The sequence below is a fragment of the Heterocephalus glaber genome, unplaced genomic scaffold, assembly GCF_053883595.1.
Source record: "Heterocephalus glaber isolate CG9 unplaced genomic scaffold, H.glaber_assembly_v1.0 deba00001556, whole genome shotgun sequence".
In the NCBI taxonomy this organism is placed as follows: Eukaryota; Metazoa; Chordata; class Mammalia; order Rodentia; family Bathyergidae; genus Heterocephalus; species Heterocephalus glaber.
The window spans coordinates 1083831-1105324 of NW_028258347.1; the positions used below are offsets into that span (position 1 = coordinate 1083831).

The 21494-nt window shown below is 53.5% G+C and overlaps 1 long non-coding RNA gene across 1 annotated transcript; it reads right to left on the reverse strand.

The window, feature by feature from the left end:
* Positions 1 to 508: 508 nt before the first annotated feature.
* LOC110350310 (uncharacterized) lies at positions 509 to 14757 on the reverse strand. Its single transcript, XR_002396781.2, has 3 exons — positions 12420 to 14757; positions 2229 to 2288; positions 509 to 1082 (listed from the first exon to the last, which is right to left on the reverse strand). It is a non-coding gene; the product is annotated as an uncharacterized LOC110350310 (long non-coding RNA).
* Positions 14758 to 21494: the final 6737 nt, after the last annotated feature.

Sequence of the window (21494 nt, forward strand, 5' to 3'; positions counted from 1 at the left end):
CCTTTCCCTTTCTTGTTCCATCCAGGCTGTAAGCCTACTGCCGAGTGCCACAGAAGCTGGGGCTGCGTGTCGGTCACCCACACATGTGGACTGCGCTGCTGCACAGCTAATCCGCCAGGTGTTTCTGAGCCCCTTGTCCTGCAAGTGCCATCTGTCAGGAAGTCCTCGACTCTGTCTTTAAAAGCAGCTGGAACCAGTCTGCTTCCTGCATTGAGTTGGGCCAAATGCACTCACAGCGGGGTGAGGGGCTATCAGCAGTGCCAACTCCTGGCACTCCCTTCAGGCTCAGGGACTTGGGGATGGGGCCTGGGACTCTGGTGCCTGCTGACATTTGAGGAGGATCACCCTGCTGCAGGCCCGCAGGAGCTCTGGGGCAAACAGCCTGGATGTCCCCACTGTCCCCTCATGGACTGCTCTGTCCTCTATCACACACTCCTAGCAGCCCGAGTGATGTTTTTGAAAGCAGCCCCCAATTCTGTCACGTGAAGCCTGCCCTGGTCTCCAGCACAATCCCCTGGGCACGTCGCTCCTGCCCATCAGCATCGGCAGAATCTCCCTGCCCTGCACCGGCTCTGGGGACAGGGCCGTCCCTTGCATAGATGCCAGCTGGTCCCCAGCATAGGACGTCGGCCCTGGCTGCTCCCTGTACCTTGCGGTGCTCGCGCCATGACCTCAGGACCTGCTTCATATTTACTCGATGTAACTGGCACCTTCTTCGGGGAACCCTTGGCTGATTCACGACCCACAGTAGCCCCCTACCAAACTCCACCGTCTAACCCTCTGCAGAGCACCTAGTGGCCATGACGTTTCATCTTTTCTTCTTTATTTCTTGTTTAACACAATGGGAGTTTCATGAGAAGTGGACCTGGTTTGTCTTGGTCACTGATGCTGCCAGCTGCCTGAGCAGTGCTTGGCACATAGCAGGTGCTCAGTGAGTATTTGCTGCATGAATGGATGGATTGGTGGAGTCACCTCGTCCTCACTCGTGGCTCAAAGTTGTCATCCTGCACCGGTGTCTACTCACAGGGCCGAGTTTCTGGGGTCTCCAGTCTGGGTGAGCTGTGGGGTCCTGTTTGACCACCCTGCAAAAGGAGGCGGGAGTGTGGGAGGGTATTAGGCTGCTCCAGGAATTTCAAGAAGGTATCACTGTGAGGAGCGGGGCAGCCTCAAGGCACACAGGCTTCCTGGACCTGACCCCGGGCTCCGCTGCCACGCTGACCCTTCGACCTGGGTGCCCTCAGCCCACTGCCTGGAATCTCCTTGTGGCTTTAGTTGGTTTAAGTTGTATTTCTGCCACTTCCTGTCCAGAGATCCCACGCACACGCATGTGAGGATCACTCTCACTGGTTGTGAACCTCACTCGACAGCAGCGTTGCGAACGCTGGGCGACGAACACTGGGTGTCGAGGCCAGATACCCTCTACCGAGTGACAGAGAGAGTACGGGGCTGAAGGACATCGTCACCAGCTGAGTGGCCCCAGGGACAATTCCATGGCCCTGGATCAGCTCCTCCTCTGTCCGATGTGTGAAATGCTGAGAGCATGGAGCACATGAGAGAGGATTAGATGGTTGGGACCCGGGGCACCAGCTGGTTCCAGGCTCATTGTTGGCCTGGTCTTGGGGTGTGATACACATTAGTCATCCACAACCTCACATTTCTTTATCCTTCCTTCTGCATCACTAAATGCTTATTTATTTTTAACCTCTTGGGCCTTTCTCATGTACCACATTCTACTTCTTTTCCCCTCTTGCTCATGGTTCCATCCTGACTATCGTTCTTTCCAGGTTCCTAGCTCTTTTTCCCGGCATCCTCTGTTTCTATCCCCACCTGTCTTCCTCCTCCTTCCTTATGGAACGCCCTGCCTGCTCACACGTGGACTGAGATGCTCAGGCCCAGTCCGCTGTGCTGGTTTCCCTGGAGCTGTCTTCCCTGTGGAACTGGGTTATCCATCAGCCTGGGAGGGAGCTCTTCCTGGTTTGGGTGGGGCCTGGGAGCACCCCCTGTAATCTCTGCTCCCGGAATAAGGCTGGCTTTGGGTAGGACACAAACTATAGCCAAAAAGGTCATCCTAAGTCCGGGAGGTCAAGCACTAGAATTTTCTCAGGTTTTAGAAGAGCGGAGCTCTGGAAAGCAGCTGCTACTTTCAGAGGTTTGGATTTAGCTGTGGTGGCTCCTGAGGGTTAGTCCTGGCCCTGCTACTTCCTGTTGGGCACTGACAGTCGCCTCACCTCTCTGCGCCTTGGTTTCTTCATCTGTAATGCAGGTCCTCAGCATTGTAACCTTGATTTCTTGTGAAAATTAAAAAGAAACAATCAGACAGTTTGTAGATTGTGATGTGCTATATAAATGGGAGATGCTATTAACGTCAGCTTTTATAGGAACCAACTGACAGATATGAAACAGTGGCACATGCCTGTCATCCCAGGAGCTTGAGGCCAGCCTGGGCTACGTAGCAAGACCCTGTCTCAAAAGAACCAAAGAAACCCTGAGCATAGTTCTCTTCAATTTTCCTTGCCCGGTGATAAGATGCATGCAGGATGCTTCGGTGAAGAGCCTGCTGAGCACACCAGGCACTTGCTCGTGGCCACTGGCTCTTCTTGACTGGGAGAAAAGCTGTCTCTGGAGATCATTTCCCAGTGCAAACCCCAGCAAGACAGGTTAGCAGAAGTGGAGGAAGTGGCCCAGGTGGTATCCCCAGGGCCCTGCACGGCCACACCCCTGGGCCTGATCCTCAGCAGCCAGCTCTGCAGGGGGCCTCCATGAAGTGCTCTTCCCCAGAGGCTCCTGGAGACAGGGTTTCTGGTGCCCTCTGGACCTGGCTGCTATGGCCATGGCCCAGCGCGGGCACAGGTCTGGGCCAGCCTTGGGTAGAGGAGGGCAGGGCGGTGAGGACGCAGGTTTAGGAGCCAGCACTAAAGCACAGAGGGTGCTGGCGGAAAGGAGGGTGGCAGAGGAGTCCATCCTGAGGCGAGGAGTGCTGAGAAGCACAAGGGGGCTTGCAGGTCAGCACCACAGGGAAGGCCTGCAGGGCAGGTTCAGCCTCTGGGTTCCCCGAACTCGAACTCGGGGCAAAGGATCTGCAGGTTTGTGTCCCTGCACCTGGCATTCACCAGGCACCAGGCAGGGCAAGGGCCCTGGGGTGAGAGCTTCTCCCTCCCTTCAGCTGCCCAGAACCCCAGAGAGTCAGTCATCTGGCAACGCACGGGAGCCAGGGCAGAGGCACCAGAAACAGGGTTGAGATCCCCAGAAGCAAGGAGAACGGGCTTATTGCTGACACCCACCACTAGGCCTGAGCTTTCACTGTGGATACTCAGCTTCCTTCCCCTGTTTGCAAAGCATCTGCACCCAGCTGGAGTCCGCAGATCCTACAAATGACTGGTGGGTCTCCTCAAGCAGCAGGTGGGAGATGGGAAGTGGCTGAGCCATGTGACTGGAAGCAACCTAAGTCTCCAGTTTTTCACCCAATCAGAGCATCAAGGAGATGGCCTCAGAAACACAGAGAACTGCAGGAGTCAGCTCTGGAAGGAGAGAGATGCCAGGGAACACCTGAGCTGATCACGACCCTCAGGTGTTATGGCAGGGTGTCACAGGGTGGGGACAGATAAGTCAGTCCTGCGGCGAAGACAGGGAAAGCCCCACCCCTGCATGTCCAGGGCTCAGGAAGTCACAGCTGCAGGGCTGTCGCTGATGGGATCTGAGCTCCTGTGAGAGGTCAGGCCCTTGAGGAGGGAGCTGAAGTGCAGGTCAGGGACTGTCCCAGCAGGGCAGAGGGGGACTGGGTAGAGATGACAAGGCAAGGCCCAGGCCACACACTGGCCAGCTAGCAATGTGCATCAGGCACCAAGGGAAGCTTTGCCCGATGCATGTAACACTGGTAATGCCAAATGTGCGGGGTTCTCCAAATCTCCGCAGTCTCCACCGGGTGTCCTATCTCAGCCCGTCCTGTCCCATCCCATCCCATCCCGTCATCACTACCTACCTAGCATTAGGTTAAAGGGCTTAGTCCTACGAGATTGCCCCACACGGTAGCACACACCCATAATGCCTGCACTGAGGGAGGCTGAGGCAGGAGGACTGCAAGTTCAAGTCCCTGATGGTCAACTTAATAAGATCCTGACTCAAAATAAAAAATGAAAAGGCTGAGGTGTAGCTTAGTGGTAGAGAGCCCCTGGGTTCAATCCCCAGTACCACAAAAGAAAAAAAAAATCACTCCACTTTAGACAGCAGCGGAGGCTCTGGGCCGCCCATTCTTGTGACCAACTGGCTCTCCACTGGGGTTTCAGGGGCCAGGGACAAAGATTACATATAATTTTTATGCAGCCCCCGGCACCTCGGAGGACAGAAGCAGAGGCACTTTCTGGCCACCCAGGCTACTGAGCGCTTCACCTCTCAGGGTGCCTGGTGGCAGTGAGGCCCCCGCTCATCTCGGGACGCAGGCAGCGTTTGCATGAGGCAGAGAGTGGGCCTCGGTGGGCTGCACAGGAAGCAGCTGAGGTGGAGACGGGCTTGCAGCGGGCACCGTCTCGGAGACGGGTGCAGAGGTGAGGGCAGGTGTGGGCTCAGTCCGGCCGTCAGCCACCCCTGTGGGAGCCCAGTCGCACAGGGAGTTTAGTCCCTGGCTAGTTGCCGGGAGTTTAGTGCTGCTATATATAGGATATTCAGTTTGATTTGAATTTCAGAAAAACAATGAATAATGTTTTGTTTTGTTTTTGCAGTACTGGAAACTGAACCCAGGATCTTTTGAGTTGAGCTGCAACTCCAACCCTTTTTACTTGTTTGTTGAGACAGAGTCTCTCTGTGTAGCCCAGCCTGGCCTCAAACTCAAGGTGATCCTCCTGCCTCAGCCTCCCAGAGTGTCAGGATTAACAGGTGTGCTCTACCACACCTAGCAACAATGAATACTTTTTGGACACAAATGTGTTGTCTCAGTCATATTTCTTGTCACTGGGACTCAATCCTCAACAGCAACAAATTAAAAGATAGGTTTATTTTGGCTCATGTTTTTAGTTCATTGTCCAATGGCTCCAAGTCAGGGGGCTGACAGAGGAGAGCTGCTCACAGCATGGCAGACAGGAAGCAGAAAGAGAGGGGAGGGGCTGGGAAGGAAGAGAAACCCTCCCAGGCCCCGCCTCTCAACAGCAAGTCAGCCAGGAGCCCCGTCCCTGAGCACAGAGCCTTTGGGGACATCTAGATATAACCATGATGCACGTCCCATACAGTACTTGCAACACACATACATCGTTTTCTTTGTTTGTCTAAAATGCAAAGTTAACTGAGCATCCTGTGTTGCCTGGCAACGGGATGAGGAAGCTGGGGCTCTGGCTGCCTGGTGCCCAGTGTCTGAGATTCCACTGTTCCCATGATGAGGCTGGACCCCGGGCCATGGGCTCTGTGAGGCCCAGGTGCTGTCAGGCTGTCTACAGCCCCCTTGGTGAGCGAGGGGGTGAGTCCCGTGCTCCAGGCTTGGAGGACACATGGGGGTGCCTGTCCCAGAGCCCATGGCAGGAGCAGACTCTGGAATATTCTGGAAGGGTGGTGATTTGCCCAGAGTCAAGGGAAGGGGTGAAGAATCAGTGCTGGGGACAGGGCGTGAGCCCAGCAGCAGGACAGACGCCGGCTAGCCACGGTCTGGCTGATCGAAGCTGTGGGCTCCCGGCCTGTGCTCCTCTTCCCCATGTGGAAGCCCCACAGCCCGTGGCTGCCCCAGTGGGTGACACCCCTCCCTCCACAGCTGCACCTCTGAGTGACTGATTCCGCCTCCCGGCACCTGGCTGTGGTAGCAGGAGACAACTGCCCTTCATCTGGGCCCTCACGCACGGGATCTCATGAAGCCAGAGACAACCCTCTAACAACCAGAACCTTGGCCTGGCCTGAGGGATAGGACCCTGAGACAAAGGAAAAACTCAGGCGTGATCACAGATCTGATTTCCTTTTTTTGTTTTTTATGAGACAAGGTCTCGCTATTAGTTCAGGCTGGCTTTGAACTCACTATGTAGCCCAGGCTGGCCTCAAACTCATGGCAATCCTCCTGCCTCAGCCTCCCGAGAGCTGGGATGACAGGGTATGCCACCACACTTGGCTAGATGTGGTTTGTGTATTTTTCGAGACAAGGTCTTGCTATATAGTCCAGGCTGGCTTTGAATTCACCATGTAGTCCATGCTGGCCTTGAACCCGAAGGGATCCTTCTGCCTCAGCCTCCCCAGGGCTGGGTTTACAGGTGTGCACCACCATGCCCAGCCTGATTTTCTTAAAGGTAGGCAAACAGCAGCTGGCAACCTACAATCTTTAGGAGAGGGAATGAGCCTAGTTCTTAGATATTTTACCCAAATGCAGAGGTGATTTGTCGTTGTGGAGAAAATGCTTTCCTGTGCGGAAGGGGCTTTCTGTGGCCAAGGCAGGAGGGGAAGAGCACCCCTCCAAAGGAACAGGAGGCCTTCCCGAAGAGAAGCTCCCTCCCGTCTGCAGCAGCTGGTCGGTGCAGCAGGGAGGACTGCGGTTTTACCCCCGGCACATTTTACACAGAAGCGGGAAGTCTCCACTGCGGTTCTGTCTGCACAGCTGGCGGCTGTTTCCTCCTCCTAGGCAGAGCTGGGAGGGTGCAGAGCACCTGCCACCTGCACTCCCAGCATCGCCCCTCACTGCAGCGTCCTCGTGTCTCCCCTTTGCCGCGGCCCTGTGAAGATGTGGTCCGAATGTGACCACCGAAGACCACGGCAACCCTTCCCTGCCCCCACCTTCTGGCCCCCTCACCCCAGGGCCTGCACGCCAGGAGGCGGAGGCAGGAGGCTTACCACAAGTTCGAGGCCAGCCTGGACTACACAGCGAGACCCTGTCTCAAAAGACAAAATCAAACAAACTGCTTGGGCTGGCGTGAGCTCAGTGCAGAGCCTGGCGCTGAGTCCTTGCCTGGTACAGGAACACTGGGCTCCATTCTGCTGGTGCCGGGCCCAGAGCCCTGGCTTCAGACCTGGGGGCATGCTGGAGTCACTGGGCGTCACTGGGAGCTTTGGGAAACACCACGGCACTCCGCTCTGATCCGCCGGAACTCTGGGGCTTTTTAAAGCGCACCAAGCGCTCAGCTTGAGCCAACTTAGCAGTGCCCACCCCCACTGCCTCTGCTCCAGGTTTCAGGCGCTGTGGTCACCCTGGGCCCTGTGGAAACGCAGAGGTGAGTAGAGCTGGGTGGGCCTGCAACTCTGCTTCTTTCTGGGAGGGGGGTACTGGGGATGGATCCCAGCCCTGTGCACTGAGCTACACCCTCAGCCCTTTTTCATTTATTATTATTATTATTATTTAATTTATTTGTTTAGTTTTGAGACAGGGTCTTGCTATGTAGTTCAGGCTGGCTTTGAACTCATTATGTAGCCCAGGCTGGCCTCAAACTCACGGTAATCCGCCTGCCTCAGCTGCCAGACTGCTGGAATCACAGGTATGTGCCACCGTATTTTTATTATTTTGAGACAGAGTCTTTCTGAGTCACTAAATCGCCCAGGCTGGGGCTCAAATTTGAGTTTGCGATCCTCCTGCCTCAGCCTCCCAACCGAGCTGGGATTACAGGTGCATGGGCCACCACAACTGCATAGATTCTGCATTTTCAATAAGTTTCAGGGCAGTGCCATGGCTGCCGACCCATGGACTGCACTTTCAGAACCAACTTCTATCCTAGCCCGTTCCTTCCTGCCAGTCTTTTACTTTTTCTTAGCCAGAGGGTAAAAGATGCCACGGGACAAATGTGGCTCGCTCCAGGACAGAGTCCCTGGGTCTCCCCAGCGCTCAGCACTTTTGTGTCTGCTCTGGTGAGCGAGGCTCTGGCCCCAGGGCCACAGCAGCCCTGTCCTCTCCCGGCCTCCCCTGGAGTTTCTGAGGAGCTGCGCAGGGCCTGGGGCTGCTGGTCAGGGCCGGCTGTGTGTGGCTTCCAGCGGGAGCAGCTGGCGCCTGCCCGGCTGTGCTGTGTTTTCTTCCAGAATAGACAAGCCAGCCGGCCTGGGGCATTTGCAGCCCCTTTCCAGTATAACTGAAAAGGGAGACCCGTCGGATCTCCCTAACTTCTGCTCCCTTCACTCCGAAGAGGACCAAGGATAGGTCATTTCACAGCTCCTATCTCACTGTTTGTTTGCCGTTTTGTTTTTTTTTTGGTACCGGGGATTGAACTTGGGACCTTGAGCTTTCAAGGCAGACAGCAGAACCACTGAGCTAAATCCCCAGCCCTATCTCACTGGTAAACTTGATGGATTAGCGGGGTGTAGTGGTACACGCCTATGATCTCAGCACTCAGGAGGCTGAAGCAGGAGGATAGCTGTGAGTTGAAGGCCGGCCCGAACGACATAGCGAGACCTTGTTTCAAAAACCAAGAACCAAAAAAAAAGTTTGGTGAATCAGAAATACTCTGTCCTCTGAAAGACTTTTGTCTCGAAATACCTATAGACTGCTGAGCATTAATCACTCTAAATCTATTTATTATTGAGATCTGTTTAATCTTTTGAAATATAAGTATGCATGAAATTTAAATACATTAAAATGGTATTAACGGGCTCTATGGAAAAAGGTTTCACTTCCTATTTCCTTTTCCTGAAGGTGAAAAGCCACTTCAAGGAAATTAGCTCAGTGTATCCCCAATTTTGGGAGGAGGACAGTCCTCCTTAAAAGGAGCCAGTGCCAAGTCAAACGTGGCGCACAGCTGAGGTCTCAGCCCTCCGAGGCTGGCGGGAAGATCGTCGAGAGCTCAACGCCTGGTCAAATAAGCTGACAGAGACTGAAACTCTGCTGACAGCTTCAAAGGCAGTGGAAGACCCGTCAATGCAGGTGTTCCTTAAGCCATAACTCGGGCTGGCTGCAGCTGGTGGTGGCCCTAGTCCATCCCTGGGGCAGGAAAAGATGGAATCTGCACCCCACACGTGTCAACCATGTGGAGTGGACAGTGGTGGCACCGGGTACATTCACGCAGTTGCTCATCCTTATGGGTGATTTCAGAGCCCTGTCCTCATCCAAAATGAAACCCTGTGTCAGTAAGCAGCTGCCTTCTAGCCCCAGGTGACCATGCAGCCGTTTCCTGTCTCTGTGGAGTTGAGAAAGAGGGGTGTCTCAACTCTCAGTGCCTGTGTGCTGGTTTCCAAATGTGGCTTTTTCTGTTGGGTGTGGTGGCGGTGGCCTGTGATCCCAGCACTCCAGAGGCTGAGGCAGGAGGATCACCATGAGTTTGAGGCCAGCCAGGGCTACATAGCAGGACACTATTTTCAAAAATAATTTTTTTTAAGAAACATCCCAGTAATCAGATATTTTCTGAGGCCTTGCTGTTCAGCACAGCGGCCCCGGCCAGCCCTCTGGAACACCAAGGCCCTTCCCATAATGAGCTCCTAAGCTGGCCTGGCTCTCCGCTTCCCTCTGGCCCCAACATGCCAGGTTTTGTGATTTCTACTTTTCCTTCTCTAGCAGCCAGGTGAGTTTGGGAATCCGTTCCCACACTACCACTGAGCTGGGAAATCAGCTCCCCATCCACTGCCTTGTCAGGACATGGCACCGTGCTGTTAGGAACGCCCTCTGACAAGTTTGCTCAGCGATAGCCACTTACGCAGCCACCTGGAAGAACATCAAGTCATTGCAGAGTGCTTTTGTTTACTGTCCAGAAGCAGAAGAATATTAAAATGGTATTTACGCCTCAACCTGGAGGCAGTTTTAAACTACTCTGTACTTTGCATAAATCTTCCTCCTTCCCTCTCCCTCTTTGTTGCTTTTTCTCTTCCTTCCTTCTTTCTTCTCTTGCCACACTAGACATTGAACCCATGGCCTCATCTGGGTCGGCAGACGAGTGCCCTACAACTGAGCTACGTCTCCAGGCCAACCATCGTGGTATTTCTTGTTTTAAATGCTAACAGTCTGGCAATTTTGAGACTCCCTGGTGTATTTCACTGCTCTGATCCTGTCTGGGACACATCGAGGCACACAGTTGAGTCAGGGAACACTTCCGATGCATTTCTGTCGATTGATCCCACGGCCCTGTGTTGAACAACTCCATAATGTCGGAGTCCCCGTCTCCTCAGCAGGAGTCTAGAAAAGGATTCCTGGGAGAAGGAGACCACACAGAACCTAAGCACAAGCTCAGGGCGGTGACAGGCCCTCCAGGTGCCACATGCACAGGAAGATGGATCTGAGGAATGTGCTCCTTGGCTACACAGGGTTGACCCTCCTGGCCCTCAAGGGCAGAATGGCTGTTAGGGCTTGGACAGCAAATGTCCCCAGGGGCATGTATTAGGGCTTGGTCTTGGGCCTGTGACCTGTGTGGAGGCGGTGGAAACTGTAGGAGGTGGGGCCTGGTGACAGGAAGTTAGGGCATTGGGAGCATGTGGCCTTGGGAGACACTGCTCCTCTCTCTCTCTCTCTCTCTCTCTCTCTCTCTCCTGTCTACTCTGTGTCCCACTATCCCTCATGCTCTTGTCCCCTTTGCCACGAGATAAGAAACTTCTGTTGCTCTGCATTCCCCGCCATGTTCTTCTTCTTCACCACAGGCCCACAGGTCACAGCACCAAGCTATCACGGGTGGAAACTCTGAAGCTGTGAGCCAAGAAAAACCTTTTTCCTTTGAGGTTGATTTCTTCAGGTATTTTGTCACAGCTACAGAAAGTGGAATAACAAATGGAATGTAAAAGTTAGTCAACAGAGAGCTCCTGAAAGGGTTTCCAACACCTAAGAGAGAGGCTGGAGGAGAAGCCTGAGGTGTTGAGTTTGACCCGAGGGACAAGACGTCCAGAAATGGGGCAGTTGGCAAACAACACCGAGGGGAAAAAATAACCAGTGGCTCAGCTTCTGGGGAAATCAGCAAGGATGGCAGAGATTCAGAGGGAGGGGATCAGTGCCTATGGGATGGGCTGGAGAAGCTTCATGACAGAGAAGGCTTGTGACACTTTAGATCTAGACGGCCCCAAAGCCTCATGTGCTCAGCGGTAGAGGTTTTGGATTGTGGCAGTGCTGTACTCATAAGTGGATTAATCCACTGAAGAATCCATAGCCAAATGTTACTGGGAGGGGGGGGTCACAGGGGTGGTGACCTCGGGAGAGTTTGTCTTCCTCCTGGCTCCTCCCTTCTTTCCCTGCTTCCTGTCCTCCATGCCCTGAGCAGCTCCTCTGCCAGGCCCTTCCACCATGACTTGCTGCCTTGGAGCCAGCCGACCACAGATGGTAACATGAGCCAAAGTAAACCTCTCCTGCTCTAAGCTGTGGGTGTTGGGTATTTGGTCCCAGCAATGACACAGTGACTGATACATGGCTCATGGGGGGAGGGAGGAGGGCCTTATGAGTATTAATGGCATAGGATACTACTTGTTGTTACCAGCCAGGCATCAAGCTGAGCAATTTCCATGGATCGCCTTATTTATTGGTCCCACGGCTTTGTAAGAACCATCATTATCTCCTTCTGTAGCTGATAATACTGAGGCACAGAGAAAAGTGAAATAACTTTCCTGCAGTTACAGCACAATTAGGGACAGGGGACGGGATCGAACCTGACCTGTGCTGACTGCCAAGGCACACGTGCCGCCAGATGGTACCAACAGCCTCTCAACACTGACTAAGAGGGCCCAGCGGGCAGGGCCCGACATGGCCCACATACAGAAGTGCGGGCCCAGGAAGGCCCAGGAGCTTGCCCACAGTCAAGACACGGAATCAAATTTGATGAATAACAAATAATGTGTTATTATAAAAATTGCATGGGACATACTTCTAAAAGTTATCATTTGTCCGGCATTCTCATTTAAAGGCATATCCTGCTTGCATTTTTTTCTAAATGTGGCAGTCTTACAAAGGTCACCTATGGGCAGGTCTGACCACAGGACTCAGGCCTGTGTGTGCGGTGCTGAGGACGGAGCCCACGCCTCCTACATGCTGTGCTCACCACTGAGCAGCACCTCCAGCCCCACTGGTTTTTCTTTTGGAAACCCAGGTTTAGTTTCATTGTTTGCAGTACTAAGGATTGAACCCAGGGCCTTCACACTGATCTACATTCTGAGCTTTATTTTGTTTATTTATTTTTTATTTTGAGACAAGTCTTGCTATGCTGGCCAGGCCTGATTTGAGCTTGTGACCCTCCTGCCTCAGCCTCCCAGTGTACTGGGATTACAGGTCCCTGCCACTGGGCCAGGTAAAAGCCAGGTTTTTTAATGTCTAGAGCTCTGCCATCAATTTCTGGTGGTGCCTGCGACCCCTTATCACACTCAGACGAGGGGGCCCTGATGCACCAGCAAACAGGCCAGGAAAGAGGGTACAGCCAGGGGCTCTTTTTTTTTTTTTTTTTTTTTTTTTTTTTTAGTACTGGGGATGGAACTCGGGTCCTTGGAGTTGAGGCAGCAGGCGGCACCACTGAGTTACATCCCCAGCCCAGGGGGCTCATTCTTGCTGCCCATCCCGGTAACTCCTCACTTCAGCTTACCTGGGATGATGATGTTGCCCTCCAAGCCCTGGATCTTGTTGCTGGACCTTTGGTGGCACAGAGCTAGTGGCAGCTGGGGCTGAAGCACAGGACGCTGACAATGTCCCGTGTCTAGCGCATAGAGTTGCTCATCAGTCTCGATCCCAGAGTGTGGTCCAGCCACCCTTGCTTCCAGATGCACAGAAGGACCGACAGAGAGGCAGTCACAGTGTTAGTTTAGTTTAGTTTTGTTTTGAGCCAGGGGCTCGCAATATTCCCCAGGCTGGCTTCAAACTAGCAACCCTCCAGCCTCTGGCTCCCGAGTGCTGCTGGGTTATAGGAGTGTCACCATGCTGAGCTTAGCCGCATGTTCAGGAGGGGCCAGCTGGGGCCCACAAGCTCGGCCCCCACGTTGTGGTCTGGCAGGAGACCCCAGGGACAGCTAGAGCTTAGGCGGAGTGAGGCCAGACTCAGATCCCCGCCTCCACCTCGGGCCCTGCCTGCGGGTGCTGAAACAGTGAAAGGTGCCAGGCGACGCCTCCCAGGCTTCGTGCTCAAGGCTGGCCCGGAAGAGAGGGAAAGGAAAGCAGGGAAAAACCAGAGAAGGCGCGGATAACGATTTGGAGCCAGGGTCCCTGTCCGAGGTCCTGACCAACTGCGCCTCCACGGGGTGGGCTTTTCCCCTAAAGTCAGCAGGGACGCCAGGCACTATCCCAAGGTCTGAGGTTAGTGACCACCGCCTTCAGAGCAGCCAGGGCCGCCGCCACGTGGCCGGAGTATCACTTAGAGAAGCAGACGCGGGACATCTGAGGCAACGCTGCCCTCCGTGGAGCGCTCGCACTGCGGTGACAGGCCTGGGCAGGGAGCAACCCTGGGGACCGGCGTGAGCACCATGCAGCCCGACATCATCAAGCAGGGACAGATCCGCCCTCAGTGGGGCAGGGTGGCCCTCAGGAGGAGGCGCTAGGATCCGTAGTGAGATGGGAGCAGGAGCAGAGGGGCTCCCTGAGGTGGTGGCCGGGGCTCCCTAGTGCCCTGAGTGCTAAGATGCACACACCCACCGAGGCCTGAACAGGCTCCGCAGGCCACTCCAAGTTCCTATGTAGCAGAGTTTTAAAGTTCGTTCTGATCACTTCCTTTTGTCATTTTTCTGAAGGTGCAAGTTAAGGAATTAGAAGTGGGATACACAACAGGGGCTCCGTGTGCCCCAAAGGGACCGCATATTCCGTGCCTTTTGCAAATTGTTCCTGAATGTTTTCCAGATTTTTCTTTGATGATCTCTTCCTTGCAGCACGCTTCTGCCAGCCACCGGTGAGCTTCGGCTTCCAGGTCTCCCAGTGGGCGGGACAAGGGCCAGTGATCCCCAGACCTCCCCTGCATGCCTCGGGTGCTGCTCCTTCCCCGGGTCCCTTGGCTGTCAACGCACAGCCAGCCCCAAGTCCTTGGCGAACCACCTCAAAGCTGAATCGGGTCGCAGTAGCGATGTTCACTCAGTGAACTGGCCAATGAGACACATCAGGCTCTTTGCACCCTCCTGGAGGGCAGGGTGTGAAATGCACACTCCTGGAAGGCCCCTTCTTGTCCCGAACACTGACGCTATTCTGTGAGTCTCCTAGACTCTCGCAGGGGGACGGGGAAGGAATCAGCTTCTCTACACAAACAGTCGCCTCCCAGCGGTGCTTTGCACGCAGACGTCTCCTGCCCCGGAAGCACTTGCTCCACGCCGGAAGTGACTGCCCTATCAGCCCCATGAATGCCACAGCAAAGATCGCAAGCCACATTGACCTGTAGGGTCATCCGCGCCGCCAAGTTAGCCTGTAAATAGTGGGTTCTTCTTTTGGTGGAAACATTCAGAATCCTCTCTTCTTACTTCATTCATATATTTTTGAACTAGACAGTAGACCGCCATTATAGTCAACAGGCTGTACAGTGGCACATGGGAGAACTCGCTCCCGTCTGACTGCATCTCAGCTCCCCTGATCGGCCTTCCCCACCCAGCTCCCCTCCAGTCTCACCAGGCCCCAGTAAGCACCTTCCTACTCAACTTCCAGGAGATGAAGGGTTTTAGATTCCATGCATGAGTGAGATTGTGCTGTACTTGTCTCAGGCCTGGTTGATTTCGTTTAATGTAATGGTCCCCAGTTCTGTCCGTGTTGACACAGATAGGGATATTTTATCCTTTTTCGGGCTGAATAGTTAGTGTCATACTCATTTTTCTCATTGCTGGGATGCAGTATCTGACAGCCACACCTTAATGGAGGAGAGGTTTATCTGGGCTCCTGTTTTAGTCCATAGTTGTCGACAGGAAGCAGAGGAAGAGGGAGAAGCCAAGAAGGGAGATAAACCCTTCCAGGTCAACCCCATAATTTTTTTGTTTTGTTTTGTTTTTAGTACCGGGGATCGAACTCAGGACCTTGCGCTTTCTAGGCACACAGTGGAACCACTGAGCTAAGTCCCCAGCCCAACCCCATAGTTTTGATTTGCATTCCCCAGCATGATATTTTAAAATATTATTATTTATTTGTGCCTTTTTGAGACCTCAAAACAGTTAACTTCCTCCTCTGCAAGTTTAAACCCAGCTGGGGCAACTTAGTGAGATCCTGTCTCAAAATAAAAATTACTAAAAGGGGGGGAGGTGATATAGCTTAGTGTGAAGGCTCTAGATTTAATCTCCAGTACGAAAGAAAGAAAGAAAGAAAAAGGAAGCCCCATGGACAATGGTCAAAAGCCAGGGCTCCCGTAGTCTTTCTGGTTGAGCAAGTCAAAGAGGGGGGCATGGATAGGAGGAGCCATGAGTCTCAGCGGAGCTCACCTGAGTTGTCTTTACCTTCTGCTTACCTGCCCGGGCCGGTGAGCTAAGCAAAGTATCCCTGACCTCAGCTAGCAGCTCTGGGAGAGCGTACAGGTGAGGGCTGGGCAGGCTCAAGAGGGATGCTAGCCTCAGGGGAAACCACAAATGGCACCAAACAGGAAGCACCAGAGAGACTAGGGACTTCTGAGCAATGGAGGACACTCTTCTAGTTACTTGAAGTACCCAGAACTGTTCTCAGCCACAAGTCTCCAGTTCCTGCAGGGTGTGTGACTATGAAACTCCTGTGTACTCACCACTGTTCACATGGGTTCCAGCCAAGGGGACGAAGGGCATCTCGTTTCAACTCAGACTGTGGAAAGCACATATTGATGCAGAAGAAATGTCTTAACTTGTAGCATCCTGTGGACTCTCACTATAACCAATGCTCACGACTAGGCAGTGTTGACAAAAAGGCTGCTGAATTTTGAGAATGAACTTTGTACAAACGAGGGAGATTTAAAAAAAAAACTTTTATTTATATATATATATATATATATATAAATTTTTTTTTTTTGAGACAAAGTCCTGCTATGTAGTTCAAGCTGGCCTTGAACTCACTATGTTACTGAGGCTGGCCTCCAACTCATGGTGATCCTCTGGCCTCAGCCTCCCAAGTGCTGGGATTTACAGGGGTGTGGCACCATGCCTGGCCAGGGAGGTTTTGAATTTCCCACAAATGAGATTGAAAACCATAGCAGGCACAAGTCCCAGAGAGAGGCAGCCATGTGTAGTGGACCACAGAAAGAAGGGGTTGAACTGAACCCCAGAAAGCCTTCTCAATGAGACCATCAGTCAGCTGTGCCTGGACTAAATGCCTAATAAAATCAACATGAAAGCCCGGGATGTAGCTCAGTGGCTCCACATCTGCCTCGCAAGCCTGAGGCTCTGAGTTGCATTCCCGGGTAATCCCTCCCTCTCCTAAATCAACACGAAGAAGGAAAGGTTTCTTTTGCCTCACAATTTCAGAGGGTTCAGTCCATGGTCAGCTGGTTCCCACACTCTGGGAACTGGCTGAGCTCCACCCTGCACCCCAGGCCAGGCCGGGGGACCTTCGCTGGCCACAGCAGGCACTAGTCCAGGGTCTCTCACAGGCAATTCTTCTCTGCAGCCCTCTGATGGCTCTGCCCCCTGCAGCCCCCTCCTTGTGACCAGACAGGAAGACTGAGGTGAGCCATGTGCATCCACCTCTTCCTGTGCATGACCTCCCCACACCAGCAGGCCCAGCGTGGAGGGGCTCCTCCTCCTTGTGCTGCAGCAGGGTCCCAGCAGAGCCTCTGGTTGTCGCCTGCTGTGCTTGCCATCTGGAGGGCAGCACGTGGAGCTGGTGCCTGAGAGCTGCCAGGGAGCCGTGGGCCATGGAGGCGAAAGCAGCCAGCAGCCGGAGCTGGTGACAATGCAGGTGGCGCAGCCCCAGGTTGCTGGAGAGTGAAGGAGCCGCGAGGGAGCCACCGTCTCTGGTGACAGACAGGGACCCCGAGGCTGGCTGTGGATGCCAAGTGGCAGGAGGGTGGCTACACTCAGAGCTGCTGGCACTCAGAGGCTGGGCTGCAGACACTGAAGTGCGTCGCCGGCCCACTCGTGACCTCTTGGGGGCTGCACGGGGCCTCCTCTCCAGCAGCCCGAGAGGAGGGCGGGCTGTGGGACCAGTGGTCAGCAGCCCGGAAGCTGCTCAGGAGCTGGCTTAACCACTTCCTGTCTCAGCTGGCTGCCCACTGTGGCAGCCCTCGACACCATTCTGGCACTGCCTTCCACACAGAGCCGTGGTGTCAGCTGTGTGGGCACAGTGGTCCTGCTGTGGGCGTCCTGGGTGAGGCAACCCTGCCCCTCTGTGGGGGCCAGATCTCTGCTGTGGCGACTCTGACACCAGCTCCTTGTCGCACCTGGATCCTCGCTGGACCCACCACAGTGGATCCCAGGACTTCTCCTCCCTTGGGACGATTCCGACCCAGGATGATGGGAAGCGGGGAGCCCTGCAGTGTCAGCACCATGGGGCACATCTTCCTGGAAAGGAGCTCCTGAGGGCTGGTGACAACCTGAACCCTGGCCAGAGGGGAGGCCGAAGCCTGGGCTTCTCCAGGCCATGGCTTCCCGTGGGGTGGGGTCTGTCATGGGCAGAAGCAGCCTCACTTTTCCGATTTTCTTTTTCCTTCGTAGTGGTAGTGACTCAGCCCAAGGCTGCACGCCCACTAGGCATGTACTCTGCACACTTTGCTTAATAACACCTGATTTTCCTTAAAAGATGATGTCCTGCTATGTTGCCCAGCTGGCCCCAAACTCCTGTACCAAGTGAGCATCCTGACTCAGCCCAGTTGCTGGGACCACAGGTGTGCGTGACTACACCCAGAACACCCAGTGTTATCCGAAAGGACATGAAAACTAATGTTAACACGTCCTGTCCTGGTATGACTGGGCAGGGCCAGCTTCCATTCTCTGGGAGTCTACTGGCATCTGGAGCCTTTTGCACATTGTCAAAAATAATAGAAAAAGGCCACTCACAAATCTTTCAAACAGTGGGCATCCCGTAAGTAGCACATGCCTGTAACCCCAGCTGATCAGAAGGCTGAGGCAGGAGGGTCATGTGTTCAAGGCCAGCCTGATGTGTGTATGTATCCAGGAAGGAGGTAGGCACTCCTCACACCTCAAGCCTGCCTCCTTCTGTGCGGAAGTTTACAGCGTGCTGTTTGGATTCTCTCCTCATTTCCTTTTCTGTACTTTGTCAGTTCTGTCCTTAGTGGTTACCCTGGAGATCACGATTCGACTCATACCACTCAGCTGAAACAGCGTGCAAAGACTCGGGCTCTATAGAGCCCGGCTGGCTTATGTTACACCTTCAGACACGAGGCACTTGTTAGACAGATCTACAGTGATTGCTTATGTATTTGTGTGTTAAATGGTGGTGGGAGGACTTACAGCCTAAAACCACAGAAATCCCGACTGCATTTATCTACACAGCCATGTAGCCAGTTCATGTCATTCTTCATCGGCTCATTCATGCGGTGTCCTTTGGGTCTCTGTCGTCTCTCTCTCTCTCTTTCTCTCTTTCTTTCTTTCTTTCTTTCTTTCCTCCCCCTCCTCCTCCTCTTGGTTTTTTGAGACAGAATCTCACTATGTAGCCCAAGCTGCCCTTGAACTTGTGGTGATCCTCCTGTCTCAGCCTCCTGAGTGCTGGGATTACAGGTGAGCCCCACCATGCTCTGTTTGGATTTAAATATCTGAAAGACTAAGGCGCAAAAACTCCACACAGGTCTACTTTGCACTTGTCCTAACCCAAGTAATGCCTGGCGTCTCACAGCGCTCTCTGAGATACACGGCACGGAACTCATCCATGTCCTCCCAGTTGGTGATCCGACTGACACCGAGCCACTGAGCACAAACACGGGCCAGGCGAGTCCCAGGGAAGCTCGTTAGTCAGTGCTCTGTCTGCTCTCAGGCTCGGACCCCTGGGCACTGCACCTGCTTCCCACGGCTGCTGTCACTAGTCACTGCCCACACAATGTCTCCAGAGAACAAGCATCCTTTAGCGGGGCATGGTGGGACAAACCAGATATCCCAGCACTCTGGGAGGCTGAGGCAGGAGGATCACAGGTTCAAACCCAGCCTGGGGGCAACCATGCAATTTAGCGAGAATCTGTCTTGAAATAAAAAAATATATATATGTGGATGGGCTGGGGATTTAGCTCAGTGGTTCCGCCGCCTGCCTTGCAAGTGCAAGGTCCCGAGTTCGATCTCTGGTACCAAAAAAAAAAGAAAAAAATTATATATATATAAAATAAAGAGTGTAGGACCTAGTGCAACATCTCTGGGTTCAATCCCCAGCAACACAAGACACACACACACACACACACACGCACAAAAGATTCTCCAAGAGTTAAACATGGTGAAGAATAAGGATGGCTCGAGTGGGAAGGAGAGGACACCTCTCTGGGGACCGACTCAAACAAGAGCGAGGCCATGTCGCGAAACTGGCCCACAACCGTCACGGGAGTTTTTAGAACCCTCTCGGTGGCTAGGTGTGATTAGGGTTTTCTCACTGTAAATAACCGGCCTCTTACCAGCCCTGGGGAGAGGACTCGGACTCAGTTGCAGGGTTTCCGAGCCCATTAGTAGTAGTTAGGTCTCTAGCAGTATGGAAGCTGGGCAATCAGGAGAACAGGCTCAAGGCTGGAATGAAGCTCTGTGGTAGAATGCCTGCTTTGTGTGTCCAAGGCCCGGGTTGATTCCCAGCAACCCCCCAAGCCCCAAAACATCACGGTGAGGCCTCAGCCAAGACTCATGAGTCAGAATCTACAACTTAACCAAGGCAATTTATTCCCACATGCACCTGGGTTTTAGGACAGAAGTCCTCCTAGGTGCACCCAAGGCTGACACAGTGGCCATAAAACACAACCGCCGGGTCTCAGCACTGCTCCAAGCAGCAGGCGCACTGCCAGGTGCTTTGCCAGCCCTGTCCTAATCCTCAAAGTAGCCCAGATTTGTGAATAGGGCCGACCTTTACTGTCAGTAACGGAACAGTCTCCTCGGCTTCCTGGGAGCCCTTCAGTTGAACTCAGGGCAAGGAATACATTAGTGTCTCAGACATCTGAGACAATCACTTCTTGAAATTCAATATGTAAAATATTTTGACATCATATTTCCTTCTCCCTTCATTTTGAGCTGCAAACATACTGGAAGGAAGGGCTCATTCTCTGGGATGATTTCAACCTGTAAGAAAAGAGGGACATCTGTGGTTAGGAGGAGGGTAAAAAGTAATAGTAATTGCTAGGCTTGGTGGTGCAGTCCTGCGGTCTCAGCACTCAGGAGGCTGAGGCAGGAGGATTGCCTTGAGTTCAAGGCCAGCCTGGACTACATAGCAAGACCCTGTCTCAAATAAATAGAAAGATAGATAGGAAGATAGATAGATAGATAGATAGATAACAAATTGAAATATGAGGATGACATGACACATCATCTTACCCAACAGGGTCTCAAGATGCAGTCACTGGGGTGGAATTTGGAGTGTAAGATATTATTAGGGATCAACATCTATAAGAGGATGGGGAAAGCAGAGTAGGCCAGAAGCTGACTGTGGTATAAGTGCCCACAAAACCTTTACCCCAGCCTTCACCCCAGTGTCACCTGTCCATGCCCTGATTGAGTTGAAAGGGTCTGGGTTTTTATTCCCTTTGCTGCTAGGACCCTGAGCAAAGGTGTGCCCTCAGGTGACGTGGATTCCTGCAGCTGCAGCAGCCCTGAGGACGACAGCTGGAGGCTGCCTGCTGGCCCTTTCCCTGCAGCTGGGCACCGTATCCATCTGCCCCCAGAAGGAGGCCTTGGGCACTGTTTCTCCACATCTACCACAGTCTACCCCTTGGCTGTTACCTCCATTCTCCAACAGCACTTAAAAAGCAGCTTCTCCAGGATTCTTTGGGGGCTCTCTTCTTACAGATACACTTTTGGAGGGACACCCCAGCTCTATAGCAGTCTTGACCCCCATCATTTCCCTTCTTCTCTGTCTAGTCTAGATTCTCCTGCACTTGGCTACACCTTCTCACCCAGGAGTCCCACCTGGTGACTTGACCTAAAGTCTCGCCACTGCAGGGCCTGAGACACAGTCACTGTGCTCCTCAGGTCAGGGTCCTGCATCTACCCATTTGTGGTCATATTTGGTCAAGAAAACACCAAGACGTGCCCATGTGGGTCACCAGGGTTCCACAGGCTCCTCCCTGCCCATGCCATGTAAAAATAACCTTGGCTTCCCGTGGGTCAATTGCCACAAGGACACACAGGTGCCTAGGAAGCCACGATCATTTTCAGTAGCACAGACTCCTGCTGGGTCCCTGGCAAAGTGAGGCTCTTTGGGGTCTAGGACTCTAACGAAGCACAGACCAGGGAAGTGGGGACAGAGAACACAAGGTGCTGCAAGGTGGGTCCGTGAGTGTGATGCTTCCTGGGGCACTCTTCTTTCTGCTCCGTGGTTTCTGGATGTAACTATTCTGCCTGCTGGGAGACCGGGGCCACTTCATGGGCTTTGGGGTCAAATCCACATGCTGCAGCCGGGTGGATGCGTCCTCACTGCAGGTTGTGTCTGAGCTGACACTGCAGCAGGCTGCTCCAACACCTTCTGGCCAGCCACTCCTGAGCAGGGCAGCAGGTGAGGTGACCAGCAGATGCCCTAGTCACAGCCCAAAGCGGCACCTCCCTTCACGTCTAGCGGGTCCCTCGTTTGACGTAATGTGGTGGAGGGTCTCACGCAGGTGGGCTGCACC